Here is a 15,284-nt window from a genome sequence, read left to right as displayed (position 1 = left end):
AGTGGAGTCCCCATAATGCGTGCTTCCCCAGGACTGAGGCCCTCAGGCCGCAGACGCCAGCCAGAGAGCCGTGTGGAAATCCCACAGCACGAGCCAGACTGACAGGCCAAAGGAGAGCCCTGGGGCCCACAGGCCCTCTCCTTCACTTCTCCGGGCCGGAGCTTCTTACCCACCGTGACCACCACACAAAGCTCAGAACGACGTCAGGCCACTCTGAAACCTTCTTAAACACTTTCAAAGCATGAGATCACATCAGCCCAGAGGCGTTTACTTAAAAGCCAGCATATTCCTAAATGTCCAAAAATGTTTGTGACCATAATAGCTTCATTTTACTAAGTGTATGAAGAAGACTATTTTATGGGGGCCGATTGACTAGTTTTAAAGGCAGTCTCTTATCTAACAAAACTGCCTGGAGCACTAAACATGATACACCCTGCCGTCTTGTTCGTTTACATCAGCCTTTAAAATAATATTGGCACCACAGTTCTAGAGCATGTAAGTTTGTACTTTAAAATATATCTAGTATGATTGTTAAAAAAAAAAAATAATAATAATAATAATAATATTGGCAATTTTAAGATAGATGCAGGGAGACACACTTCCTGAGGGGGCCGTTCTGGTGCCTTCTGCAGGCGACCCCCTCAGACCACCTAAGTCAGCGTCACGAACGTGCTGAGCCAGCTTGTGAGAAAGCCAAGACAGGGGTCCCACACCGTCCTGGATGATGAGAAGGGAGGGTGACACCCTGAGTGTGGCGTCTCCCCGAGTGAAGTCAGTCGGCTCCTGCGAGGGCCTCTTCTTTCCTGCAGAAGGAGCCGTGCGCAGCCGATTAAGACGTCTCCCAGCATCCGCCAGCCGACTTACAGGCATCATTGCTCCCCTGAGCCCTGGGACCCCTCCACCTTCCTGAACAGAGTAGCTGAATAGGTAAATGGGTTCTATCAGGCCAGGAAATCAATGTGTACAATGTGTTCCCAGCCACAGATGAGTGTGTCGAAGCCGTTTTATTATCGCTGCAGGAGCTGTATTGATCAGCTGTAACTACTAGGAGGCGGCTGGCAAACCAGCGAGGACGCCCTTCTGTCCATCCAGCACCTTCCCCAGCGGTGCTGGAGAGTAAGTGTCTGCAGGTCGGATTAATTTAATGTTTGCTTAATCAGAACTGACTGCCCCGGAACTTAAATGCTATTAATTACTAAGAGCATCCAGAATTAATCCTCTGCCATCATGAGGCCAGGAGAAAACAGTGGCTCTCTCTGAAGAGCACAAGCTTCTGTTTGTCACTCCTTCCAGATGGCCACTGTGTTTGCGTCCCCACTCCCACCAGCCACATTGCCCCATGGCCATCACGAAAATCCTTGCTCCTCTTCTTTGTGGTGCAACAAAAGAGCATGTGCATTTGAAGTGACCACTGGACAGAGCCTGGCTCTGATGTCCTTCTCCAGGGGTCTGGGCTCAGAGCGCCCAGCATCTCTGGTTAGTCCTACTGTGACAAGGACGGCTCTCCTGGAGGACCGAGAGTCCCCTCAAAGGTGGGGGCCGTGCCTTGCCAATTTGTGACAGCCCAGCACCCTCCTGCCACGGAGATGGCATCCAGAGGTGTTCGCTGACTGGATTTGGGGAGGGGATAGTGGCCCCCTCCGGGTGTGCTATTTACACAGCCCTCTGCTGTACTGACAGCTCTCCCAAGACAGTGTCTCACAGACTCCCCGGCCCTTGGGAAGACAGGGAAGTGTCCCTAGAACCCAGGCACAAGGCCTATTTTGCTTATAGACTAACCGCCCCCACAGGAGAAACCAGAGAAAGTCTGCCTCCAAAGCCATTCCTCGGCTTTGCCAAAGGGTAACCATGTGCCACAGAAGCCCTGGGGCTCCACAAAGGCCTGGCGCAAACCAGGAGGGGTACAGACCAGGAGGGGTACGGCTGACACCCACAGCGCACGTGTCTTGTGGAAAGAAAGCTCACTCCCTTCCAAGGGCACCCCTCGACTGGGCAGCAGCCCCGACCGTCCTCACGGCACCCGTCTCAGCCCCACACCCCAGGGCTGGAGGCCGTTGTCACAGGCCGCAAAGGCAAACACCCACGTGACACAGCTGGACCAACGTCAGCACAGAGGGTGTGAGAGCTCAGGCCGCTTGGTGAGGGACCTGGGACTCAGCTTGTGGGAATGAATGTCCTGACTTCTGTGTGACATCACCAAGTGTGGCTGTGGCAACTGACTTGGCTATAAAACCCTGGAATTCAACAAGGTCTGAAGTTCTGTTAACAGTAACAACTGTGTCAGTTCCCGGTTTGGGTCGTGTACTGTCTTGACGTGAGACACTGTCATGGAGGGGGCTGAGGGAGGAATGCACAGGGACACTCAGGGTTGTTTTCCAGCTTTTTGTGACTCTTAAATTATTTCAAAATCAAAAGTCAAACACACAGAATACAGGCCAAACTACCTACCTCAAGGGTTTCCCCTAAGCTTGTTGACACCCCTAGATTGAGCCCCAACAGGGTGGTGGCAGCCATGCGTCACAGGCCAGGCGGTATAGGGACCTAAACACCTGGCCTGTGAGCCCCACTCATGGCCAATGTTGATGCATTAATGGAACCTGTCCCCCGAGGTGACACCTGTCGGAGACTTAGCTCACTGAAGTCCCGCCCATGAAACCTTTTCCAGATTTCTGAAGTCTCGTCACCAAGGCGCCACACAGCACCTATTATACTAACCATGTTCCTTTTGCACAAACACTTCTCATTTGACGAAGGGAATGCTAGACTTACAATTCAGCCACGGTGTATAAATCACACCGGCCAGATTAACTGTGGAAACAGCACGTCTCAAAACAATGAATCCACTTCAAGCTAAGGAGGAACAGTGCCCTTTCTTTCATTTCCAAATTACATTTTCAACCATAAATATTGAAAATTATGCTTGTGATCACTGCTGTCACCTTGTGACGAGTGGCGCATGAGCCCCACAAACACTCAGTTTCTTATGAAAGGACAGCAGGGGCCACAGATCACCCAGGGCACTTTGAGTTTTAAAGGGCCTGTTGCTCAGCTCACAGATGGAAAACATGGCCCCTGTGCAGCTCGCGTGGCGGGCTCAGTGGTCCTGGCTGTTCATCATTGTTAAGCACATGAAGCTACCACCTGCGTCATTTACTCACCACCGATTATTAGGGGCCGTGTCCAGCGCTTACAGGTGGGCCTGGTGTGGCCATGACCCCAGCGCTACAGGATGACAAACAGCCCACCTGTGCCTGGCACATCCGAGCTGTGAGCAAGTGAATGTTTTCAAAGGAAGGACATAGGCTACCAGCTCCCCTTTCTCTCAGATAATAACAAGTGCAAGGTCTGAGCGTGCACTTGGAGAGCGTCCTCAGAGGAAGGAGGACTGGGACGGCTGCAGGAGGGTCAGAACTGGCCCCATGCTTGGAGAAGGGAGGGGTGATACAGGCATAGCGGCGGGGCTGGTTCTTTGCAGGCATTTGGAAGTTAACATGAGAACAGACTGCCTACAAAGAGGAAACGAAGCACCCACCTCACTCTGTGAATTCTGTCCTTCAAGACTCATCCCTGGTGCCTCCAGAGACCATCAACACCAGGTGTTATCTTCTCTGGGTCACAGACAGGCCATGTGGAGGAGCCACCAACCGCCCCGCCATCTGTCCACCCCTGTCACTCGCATCCAGGATGTCCTGACCTCCCACCTTCTGCTGGACCAGGGCAGAACTAGGATACGGCAAAGCACCGTGGGCATTTCAGGCGGCAGAGGCAGAGTGGGAGCACAGGCTCTGCGGCCCTTCACGGCCACGCCCCGGCCGCTGTGTGCCTGGCATGCTGGGGCACAATGTTCCCAGACCCCCCCAGTGTCGTCTGCATGCAGCACCCGGTGCCACACCACAGCCACTGCTGTCACAGTTTCAGGGCACATGCTGGGTTGCTGATGGCCATGGCAGACAGGACCTGTACGAGGTCCCCAGCCATCCCTGCTCTGCTAGGACAACTCAAGGCTGCTTTAGCACTGTCCCAGAGTCCCCAGCTGACTGAGCCCCAACTGTCCAGAGCAGAAACCTGCTCATTAACACACCTGTGTCAGCTTCCTTCACTCCCCCTCCCAGGCCGGAGACTGTAAGATCTCCTCTATTCGTGAGGTTGTCCAGGGAAACAGCCAACACGCTGTGTCTGTGTACACAGAGATACTCATCTTAAGGAAGTGACTCAGGCAATTATGGAGCCTGGCAAGTTAAAAATCTTCAGGGGAGGCCAGCAGACTGGAGACTTGGGGAGGAACCAGTGTTGCAATTCAAGTTCAAGTCTGCTGGTAGAACTCCCTCTGGCTTGGGGAGCTCAGTCTTTATTCTGCCAAGGCCTTCACCTGATTAGGTGAGCCCCACCCACGTTAGGGAGGGTAATCTGCTTTACTCAGTCCAACAATTTAAATGTTCATCTCATCCAAAAACAGCCTCACAGAAACATCCGGAATAACGTTTGACCAAATATCTTGGCACTGTGGCCCAGCCAAGTGGACACACAAAATGAACCATCACCCCTACCTACTCGTAGTCCTGGGCTCACACGTGAATAAACAGATTACACTCCAGTTCAACAGGGCCGGCATCTGGAGGAACCCAGCATACAGACATTGCGTATTTAGCAAGCTATGGTTTAGAAAATAAATGCAAGTTTATAAAGTTTCAGTCCTCTTTGAAAAGCCTGGTGGCCCATGGAAGGAGCTTGGCCCACCGTTGGCGACGGCTGTGTCATGGGTCCCTGGAAGGCCCACGCCATCTCTGAGGCAATGTAAACACAGATGTCCCCAGAGTCCTCAGGCAGATTTTGGGGAGAAAGCAGCACTCCTCAGAGTGACGCTGGCATGAGGACCCGCTGCCCAGGAAGTCCCGCCCTAGTCCTACCTCCCCAAGTGCCAGCAGCCTCTGAGCGGGTGAGACCCTCGTCCAAAACACATCCCAGGGCGGAGGCAGTAAGAGTCCATGTTAAAACCACTCCTTTCTTTCAGGGCTTAGAATACATTCACCAAAGAAGACACATTTTCTGACATTCCTAAAAATATGTGATCACGTCCCATGTGGCAAGACGAATCCAGTGAATCAGTGGAATCACAGTCACACAAATTGCAGCATTGTCGTCTCCATGTGGAAAGTGCCAGAGGGCCCCCGGTTCTGTCTGAGGCCCTAGGCAGCCATCGGCTGCATCAGGAGCCCATGCAGTCTGCAGCTGAGGGCCACGGCCTCCTCCTCGTGCTTCATTAGCAGAGACCAGGTTAATAAAAAGTTTAAAAGTTGCCTGCCTTCCCCCAAGATTTATGGAGAACTCCTCTGGGGGGAGGAGCCAGGGATGGCAGCCGGCTCCTGTTCCCCCCAAGCGCACTCTGTCAGCTGCCTCTGACGTCCCCGAGGTCTGCCAGTTACAGGGCTCTGCAATGACACACCACCACTGAAGTACACATAAGTCTCTTACATAAGAGCGGGTTGTAGTGTTAACCTTCATCATGCCACCCTTGGCTTCTGGGAGAAATGTGAAAAACACCCCTTCATCTGGCAGGAGGACTCCACTTCCCAGCAGAAGCCGGGAGGGCCCGGATGTCTCCCGCCTGTGGCTGTGGGGGCGGTGACTCGGCCGGCAGGCATTGCTCAAGTGGACGTGCGGGCTCGAGGCCATAAAGCAGGCAGCATGCGGCACAGACGGGAGGCCCTGAGATCGATGGGCTGGTTCTGTCCAGAGGCGCACACTCCCGTGTTTCATCAGACACAGCTGGGGACACGGCCCAGCAGACAGGCTCAAAGTTCAGTGCTTAAGGACACCAGGCCTGGAGCGGCACCCGGGCCGATGGGTCGCTGTCAGGATGAGGAGGCAGCATGCAGCCACTGGGAATCTCACCTGGACGTGGACCCCCGCAGTGAACACCTGGGAGGGGGCACGTGGCAGCCGTGGACCTCAGGCTGCAGGGGGCCGTCCTGTGTGCTCCCTGCCCCCACTCAGCCAATCTTCGTGGGTGTTCTCAAAACTCCCCAGGGAGTCAGCTTGGAAAACAGAATTCTTTACCAACAATAGAATAAACACTAATGGAGCATGAATTCCTTATGTCTGCGTGTTCACCTTAGAAGCTGACCTGAAAGGGTTAAAAAGTATAGGTGAGAACCGGGCTGCTTTGCTCTGCGCTCCATCACTCCCTTAACCTAAGGCTGGGGCCCCCCTGCAGAAGCAGCTCACGCTGAATGTCTGAGAGGGGCACCAGCCTTGGTCAGAAGCCCCCTTCTCCCATCCCTGGGGGCCTGACCTCCAGGTCTGCCGCCCGAGCACCCACCTGTGGAACAAGGTCCACAGCTGACAAAACTCCTGGTTCTTTCCTCTCAACTCAGGTTTCTCTAAAGGAATTAAATGTTTCTAGAAATGAAATAACTTTGTGTGCGGAAGGGAGAGAATGCAATTTCCCTGGTCACTTATCACTCAGTCGGGATAAATCTCGCTCCAGGCAGCTCGGAGCCATCCATGTGCTCTGGAAGGAGCACCCTAGGCCCGCCAGTTGCCCGAGTCCACTGAACTCTTAGGACCTGGCCATGGTTACCTGGGTGTCTTATGTCCTGCTGTTTTTTCCTTCAAAGTGTAAAGGCAGGAGATGCTTTTCCTGTAACCTGGACAGCCAACCCTCCCGGCTGGCCTGCAATGAGGGGTTCCAGACCATGGGACATTCGGTGCTGAAACCAGGAAGTCCCAGGCACACGATAGAGTTGGTCACCCATTAAGCAAACACTAAGTCTTAGTTTAAGCCCAGCATGCATGACAAATCCCGCACGGTCGCACGGTTTTGTGGTGACAGACGGAACAGCACACTCACCCCGCTGTGGGGACAGGTCCTGCTGGGCTCCCAAGCAGAGGGGAGGCCCACGCCAGTCGCTGTGGAGAAAGCAGGGCTTTGAGGTTCCGCTGCCCAATTCGGAAGCAGCAAGTGCCCTAGGCTGCGTGGGGCACAAAGGACAGGGATGGGGACAGGCCCTCCTCCACAGAGGCTGGGCACACAGCTCCAGCCTGTCAGCTGCCGCTCCAGCAGTCAGCCCCAGCCCGGCGGCCTCCCACACAGCGTGACAGCCCCTCCCTAGCACGTGTCATCTGAGCCCTGTCTCATGGCCATCCCTTTATTTCTAATTAAAGTCTATGGAAACAATTAGAACCATAGAACCTGTATACCTCAACCTTCATAGGAAAAAAATCAGTTTCAGTTCCTGTCACCTGGATATCCTGAGAATCACTTGCCACCTTCTACATCCAGACTCCCACAAGCACCTACACATTGACCGATGGACGTCCAGCATGGAAACCAGTCACAAGGCTGGCCGTGTCCTCTGCCCATTGCCTGGACTTCCACGGGGAGCCTGGGACACCCCGCAGGACATTATGCACGCCAACTGGGCATGCGTGTTCTTGCTCAAACTGCTGTGTGTGGCCTCTTTCTTGATGCTTTGAGTTGACACTGGCTGGACACCTGAATTCTGCCTCGAAGCCCAGGTCCACATTAGGCTGGAGAATGGAGAGTAACAGGAGGGAGGTGCATTCACACTGCGTGCCAAGCATCGGCCACACGTCCCTATGTCACAGCCCAGTTATTCCACTGTTCCCCCTAACACAGCAGGCACCATAATCCTCACCAACGCTCTGACATGGCCTCACCCTCGTTTCACACGCGTGCACGACGGTGCCAGGAGGACACAGTTCAAGGGCACTGCACCGCCCAGCCTATCCCAGCCTGCCCAGGTCTAATCCTGACGCTGCTCCTAACCAGCAGCTTTAACTTTTGCCTGTGACCCGGCTCCCTCTTCTGTCTTCCCCGCCCCCCACGCTGCCAGCTGCTGATCACTGAGGATGAGCCATCGGGACCTACAGAAGTACCCAACCCACGGTCACATGCAGGGGGCCACTTGGGCCAGGGGACCACGTGGCCTACCCGTGTGCCCCGGCAGCTGAACCTTCTCCCACTGTGATGGGACGCTCAGCCCAATGAATGTGGTGCTGCCGAGCGGAGGCCAGCACGTGCCCTTGGGGGCCACAAAGGCACCCCACGGAGGGGCCGGGATGGGGCTGGGAAGGGCGTCCTTGCCGTCCTCCAGGTCACCCGGCTGAGGATGGAAGCCTGAAGCCCGGAAGCTTCTCTGGGGAGGCCTGCCACCCACCAGCACGACCGGGCAGGGCTGGGGTCCACCCTGTGCTTAGGCTTCTTTCCCAGTTTGGAGCTGCCTCTTCAATCCTGAAACTATGTCAGCTATGCGTGTACTGTGTTCCGACTACTTAGGAGTCACTTTGATCTCATTCATCACACAAAAGTCTCAACAAGTACCAAGCGTCCTTTCACGGGGGGCACACTGAGGCAATAAAAAAACACCGAGGCCCCATTTCCCACGGCTCAGGCCACTGGTGCCACGGGTTCAAAAATGCAATTAAAAGAAGACTGTCCATTTCACCGTTGTCAAAATGTGCGGCCCCCCCAAGGAGAGGCAGGCTTCAGTCAGGCTCCCCATCCGTGCCAAAGTTTCGGAGAGACCCTTCACTTTATAAATCAACTCACAGCTCGAACGTCCTGGCAGCCCCTTCAAGGAAGGATCCAAAGGGAATGACAGAGAAAGAGAGGATAACCATCGTAGCTTGACTGGGTACAGGTGTTTGCGTTTACACAGGGACCGCAAACGCCCGGCTCCTTGACAGGCGGTGATGCTATCAGCCACTCGCGGCTGTCATTGGCTCCGGTCGCCAGGGGCCGGGGGGCCCTTCCCTTCGCAACATCTCTGAGGCTGATAACATTTGGCTGAACTTTTCAGATCTTAACCTCCCTTCTGACTCTCTGCAGTGAAAGCCGCCTAAACTGATCAGAAGAAGAGACACACGGTGGGAAGACAAGCAAAATGTTATTGACTGGACTGTTTCATGTCTATTAGGAAGAAAGAGCAAAGGGGAGGGACAACCGTACAGCTTGACAGGCTTCAAGATAATCAGGGGAGGACTCAGGGCTGCACAGCAACCTCCGTGAAGGGGGAAAGCAGGGGCTGCCAGAGGTCACGGGTCTGTGCGGGAATCAAGCGGGCTGCTGTGCAAAGGAGGGCGGGGTGCATGCCTGCCAGGGCCCCCCCTCCGAGCCCAGGACAAACTCAGGGGTGGGGTGGCAGGCGGGGGAGGCCATCGTCTTCATCCTCATCCTCAAGGCTTTGGTTTCTGGGTGCAGCCTGCGTGCTGGCCCCCTGCGCCCCCAGCACCTCTGTTCCAGACAAAGGGGGGACGAGCAGGCCCAGCAAACTGTGTGTGAAGCCTGGGCCTTGGCGACGGGTACTCTCAACATGCACTCGCTTCCCGGCTCCTCGCGGAACTCCCAGCACTGACCTCCCTCCCTCCCCAAGTTCCAGTCTGGGGCCTCCTGTGTGTGTGCTGGGGGCAGGCGCCTGGAAGGGCTCTGTGTGCTCTGAGCGACCCTGAGGTCAGTCACCGAGACCATCTAAGAATCCACAGGCGGGTCCCTTGACAGCAGACGTACTCCCCCTGGCCCCCAAACCCACGGGGGTGACAACACCCCACTTGATAACCAGCACAAGCAGAGGCCAAAACATGCACACAGACTGGAAACCCTGACGACGAGGCCACATGCACGCTGTCCCTCTGTCCCTGCCAGCCCCACAGTTGGCAGGGTAAGAGCCAAACTGTATGTGACACACAGACGCCGCTCAGAGGACTCAGGCACCCACACGGCCCCCCCGCTGCCCTGGGGGTCAGATTCCCAGGAGCCCTCAGCTCCCACTCCACATTTCACGTCCCTGGTCTGTGCAAACTGTTCACCACAGTTCCCAGGAAGCAGCGGCATCCAGTTAGGGGCCCTTCGTCCACCGGCCCTGGTGCCACAGGACTGCAGCAGACAACAGGACAGGGACACAGAGCCAGACAGTTCTGGAAAGAACTCAGAAGTCACCTTGTCCAACTCTCTAACTCACGTATGGGGAAACCGAGGCACCAGACCCGTCCCTGCGTAGCCACACGGCCCTGCGGCACAGCACGCAACGAAAGACAAAGGAAGAAATTCCCTAAACTGTCTCAGGAGCACTGTCTGTGACAGCAAGGGGACGAGGGGCTACAAGTTGAAGCTGGAACAGCGCTGTCCACCTGGCCCAAAGGATCTGCAGCCTGGAATCACCCCTCTCCACCATCACTCCATAGGATAAATCGTAAGAGGCTCCATTCCAGCTTGGACACAGCAGTCCAACGCCCAAAAAACCATCCATGAGGGTCAGCAGAGCGGTGTCACCTGGACTCTTAAGGAAATCCAGCCTGTAGGCTGCTCTGGTCCCTCGCCAAGACTTCCATCTGTCAGGCAGCTGGGAGGAAGCTCCCCACCTCCCTGTCCTCATTGCTTCTGGCTCCAGAGAGACCCCCCTCCGGGCCTTCTGAGGAGCCAGTGACCTGAAGTCGTAGCAGGAATCACCATGCCTCATCCCTGGTGGGTGGGCACAGGGCTGTGTGAGGTCCCCACCTGACATTCAGGTGAGTATTCAGATACTCAGAAAGCTGAGGTACACGGTGTTTACATGACAATGGAATGGGGCTCCACAGGTCGCCTGCCATCTCCATGACCACACGAGGGTTCAATTCCAGGCCAGCAGCCTGGGGGTCTCCGGAAGCCCCCAGGTGGGCTTTTAACAAACACAGACTATCATCAGCAACTTGGATTTATAAAGTTACTCTTATTCAGGAAAGCAGAGATGAGCAGTTGTATGTAAAAGTTACGTCTCCATTTAAGAAAGAATATATGATTCCACATCCTACTACCCCTCGAACTTTATTCCCGTTTATGTAGATCTTAATACAATTATATAGTCGCGGGGCTAACGCGCCCTCTGGATGGTAATGAGGGCCTCTCGAACCCTTTAGCTGCTATAAAGTATGCAGAAGTTAAATGCACAGATGGAAAAAAATTTGTCTCAATTTTATACTTCTGCAAAATGGTAATTTTGTACTTAAAATGTACAAGATGGATGTTCAGAAATATAGGCTGATAGCCTAAATTATATTTGGTCATAATTTATGTAGTACAGTCCCAAAGAGATACAAAAAGGCAGAGCATAATTTATCTGCTGGAATCGGGGATGGCTTCGCTAAAACTCCCATTTATTCCATCCCCCGTAGTTTTAAGCAGCCTCCGTCCTCAGGGCTCACTCTGCTTAAGGCCCCATACTGCTGTTTGATCACATATTGTAGTCTATAATTTGCCCATCATCTGAAGCAAACGTAGGTCCCAGAAGTTATGATCTCTACATAGCAACCACTTGATTTGGTAAATGCAAAATATTTATAGTAATATAAAGCCCAGATGAAAATAAAATTCCTATAATCATTGGAACAAACACCCTTAATCAGGGAGGCACGAAAGAACCACATGGTGCCTAATACGATCACCTCTGGACACAGACTGAGCCCGCGGGTGCCTCTGACCAAGGAAGCTGGCACCCTGCCCACCTCGCCGGAGGCAGGAGCCGTGGAGTGCGGCCTCCAGATGGTGCCACCCCAGGAGGTCAGAGGATGGGCGATGGTCAGCGGAGTCACTGTTGTGTCTCAGATGAGGAAGGGATTTCCAAGCAGATACAAAGTGCACGGTGAGGGCGTTGCGCTGACAGGCTCACCCCTTACCAGCCAGAGACGTCAGCTGAGCCTGGAAATGCTGGACGCCACCCATCTTTGGGCAAGATCAGTGAATTCCTGCACTGACCATTGGCATGGCTTCCTCCTTGACCTCTCCTACACCTCTAACTCCCTCTCTGAAATGGCCCCTCGGAGATGTTCCGGCCAAAACCACATATAACAGAACACACAGCGGCTGCAGCTCCTGTGAAAAGCAACTAGCCCTTCCAAAGAGTGTGGGGGAGGCAGAGAAAGGGCAGACCCGAACTGGAACGGGCGTGTGAAAACCAGAGGGTGACAACAATAGGGTCACCAGGACAGTGACCATGGGCGCTCACGCCATGGGCGCTCCACAAACGCTCCCTCCCAACAGCCGTGCAGGCACAACTTATCCTCTCTCCACTGTCCACGCACAAATCGGTGGAGAGGTGCCCCAGTCAAGTGGGAGCACAAGTGAGACCAACAGCCAGGCTGACGCCAGTCAAGCCGCCTCGCCCACACCTTCCGTAAGCCAACACGGGCCAGCAAGTTTTCTAAGGCACGTCTGTCTGCCAGGATATTGCTTCTCTGTCCTCAGCCCTCTCTCCTCCCACCTCAGCCCCCTTCCATCCCGCCCTCAAGGTTGCCTTCAGCTGAGTGAACATGAAATAGAACCCCGATGCATCTCTCCAATAAAAACTTCAACTGAAGCCTCGTATATTTTTTAGATACTAAAGATCTCGTGGCTGTTGGAAGACGACTGTTAGCATTAATCACTCTGGTTGTTGAGATTATGTCCCAGTTTTTAACATCGTCCAAACCCTCCCACCAAAGAACCACCATTTCTGTGTTCCAGGCAGCCAGACCCCAGACGACACAGGGACACTTCCTCCCTTCTCCCCTGCACCTCATCTCCAGCTACCTAAGTCTAAGGAATATGCCCTTTTCAAGTCATTCTCACCCAAACACGCTTAAGCACATATTTGAATAGAATTCTGTTCAAATCCAGATACTATTCTACAAGGTCTATTTTAAACACTGTTTTTTCATACATCACAGGGAAGAGAGAGAGAATGACCCAAAATAAACGTGTAACCAAAAATGAAAGAGCACACAGGGAAGGAAAGGAAATGCCGTGGTCTACCTTATCCGCTGGTTCTATAATTGTTTCAGGTCCAAATATAGAGTCAGAAAGTACCCGTCGGAAGGAGCTCTCATGCACAAGCACTGGTCACTCTACGGTGGGGAAACCAAGGCACAGAGCAGAGAGGAGATGCCCAACAAGGGTCTGCCCTGGCAGCATGTGGACAGTGAGTGAGTCCGCAGAGCTGATAAGCATTGGCATCAGATGAGAGTCGGGCTACCTGAGACACAGAAGCATGCACGAGTCACACACGGCCCCTCCGCCTGGGAGAGGAGACGCAGGTGAGAGCCTGTGGGAGGGAGGTGGGTCCCGGGCCCATGCAGAGGCTGAATCCGGTGCTGGGCTGTGAAGGCCAGAACTTTCCCAAGGACACACACAGACAGGTCAGGCTCACACACCAGGGCTGCCGTCCAGGGTATTTCAGAAGGACCACCTGCTGAGGAAGCCTGAGCATGCGGGACGGCCAGTGCCTGTGGGCCGTGCCCCCCAGACCTCAGCAAACACTTATCAGTGCTCACGGTCCGTGGAGCGACCCACAGGAAGTGCTTCTCCGAGTGTGAGAAAGTGGGCTGTCCCCCAGCACCCAGACAGGAGCTGGGTGTGCAACACTGCAGCGTGCCGGAAGGGCAAGCCACCACGTACAATCAAATCCTCCTCTGTGTTAAGTGGAGTGGGGCACCAGTTCAGCTCTAAAACCTAATTTCTTAAAAGTTTCAGAGGGAAAAAAAATGTTCCTTTGCAATTGGAATCAAGTCCACATAAATTAACAGCTCAATGCATCCATCTTCCAGAACTTTCCCTGATTGTTCATTTTAATCAAGCAGCCCACATTCTTTGACTTTTCATCCTTCACTGCCCAGATGCAGTGCAGCCACTGAGGACACAAAAATATTAATTTTGTTCAAGTTCAAACATCATCCAAAAAGGACCTATTTTAAAGACTGCTTTGCAAACACCAGCTGGAAATGAGGATGAACTGAATCAAACACCACCAAGAAATACAGAGGGAAAGTTCTGGTCTTACAGAAACCCACACGTTTCGTCTCTAAATCCTCAATCTCTTCTAAGTCAAGAGTAGAATTGTTGATTTCTAGAGCCGGAAAGGGACTCAGGCCCCACCCCAGACCTGCCCAGTGTCATTCAGCCTGGCCCTGGAGGGACTGCCTGATCCAGGCGTCCCTTCCAGGAGCATGTCGTACAACGCGAAACCACGCGTTTCAAGTCCTTCTGCCAGTTAGCAGGTTACGGGAACAGTAGGTACATCACACACACACACACACACACACACACACACAACTAATGAGCTTACTACAGACACTAGGCCCCCCCTTCAGCAATCACCTACCTCTACCTTGTCTCCTTCAAGATAGGATGTCACCATTGCCTAGGGAGGGACACAGAGTGACAGGGGCTCAGGGTGGCTACAAAAGGAATTGCATGCTTGAAGGAGGAGGAATCACCCAAGTTCTCTAGAACTTTTCAAAATCATACAATGTGCACGTGCCTATGAACAAGTAAGGTTCGGAGTCAGATCGAGGACATAGCTATTTGTTTGTTTTTCGTAGTCATTTATTGAGCACCCGCTTCTCCAGGAGGCCCGTGCTGGGCTCCGCGGCACATGCTGGGTCGTTTAGCACACACCTCCCACCACACACAGATGAACACGTGTGACAGTTATGGCGCTTTCGAACGGAGTGAGTCTCGCAGGCAGCATGACGCACTTAGAACCTCTGAGCACCACACAGCCTTGGTCCCTCTCCTCCCTCTCAGTCAGCTCTTTCAGATTATTGTATTTCCTTTTCTTCACATTTACTCAGAAGTAAGAGCAGCTGAAACACATCATCTGTTGGCTTGTCTCGACATGAAGCTCCATCAGCAAAGAACCTTGCCTGTACCAGTGACGACCGCGCCCCCAAAGCACACAAAGTTCTGTGAGTGAATGAGAGGACGAGTAAACGAGCGAATGAGATAATCCCACTCCATTTCTCAGACGTCTCCAACGTGATTACGCTGTGTGAACACCCCGCAGCCACCTGAAGCTCAGAGCGCCATCTCGCAGCCATGTGGCCCTGAGAGGAAACCCAGCTGAGTGCTGGGGTGCAGGCGTCTCGGTGGCCTTGCCCCTAGGACACCAGCATCATGCAGTGGCCACCCGTCTCCTGGAAGAACAGGAGACACTCCCACCACGACAGACATCGTGTTCCCTGGGCGACAGCAGCCCATCTGGAAATGCAGGACATGTTTCATTTGCTTATAATGATCGTGTTCTGTCTTTTAACCCTCACAGTGTTAAGTGTCGCCATTTCCTCTGGGGATGAAAAGATCTGGGGTTAACAACTTTCTCTTTGAAAAATTCATAAAGGTGCAAACAAACAGCAGTACATCCAGTGGCTACGCGGTGGGAGAAACCAAGAAAGAAAGAAGTGAAAAACACAACGTTTCCCCCCACAGGACACTCGGCAATTAACTCCAGCGATGTCAGCAATTTTTTGAAAAATTT

The sequence above is a fragment of the Rhinolophus hipposideros genome, assembly GCF_964194185.1.
Source record: "Rhinolophus hipposideros genome assembly, chromosome: 21".
NCBI lineage: Eukaryota > Metazoa > Chordata > Mammalia > Chiroptera > Rhinolophidae > Rhinolophus > Rhinolophus hipposideros.
The sequence above is the reverse complement of the archived record's forward strand: the minus strand, read 5'-3'. Positions refer to the sequence as shown.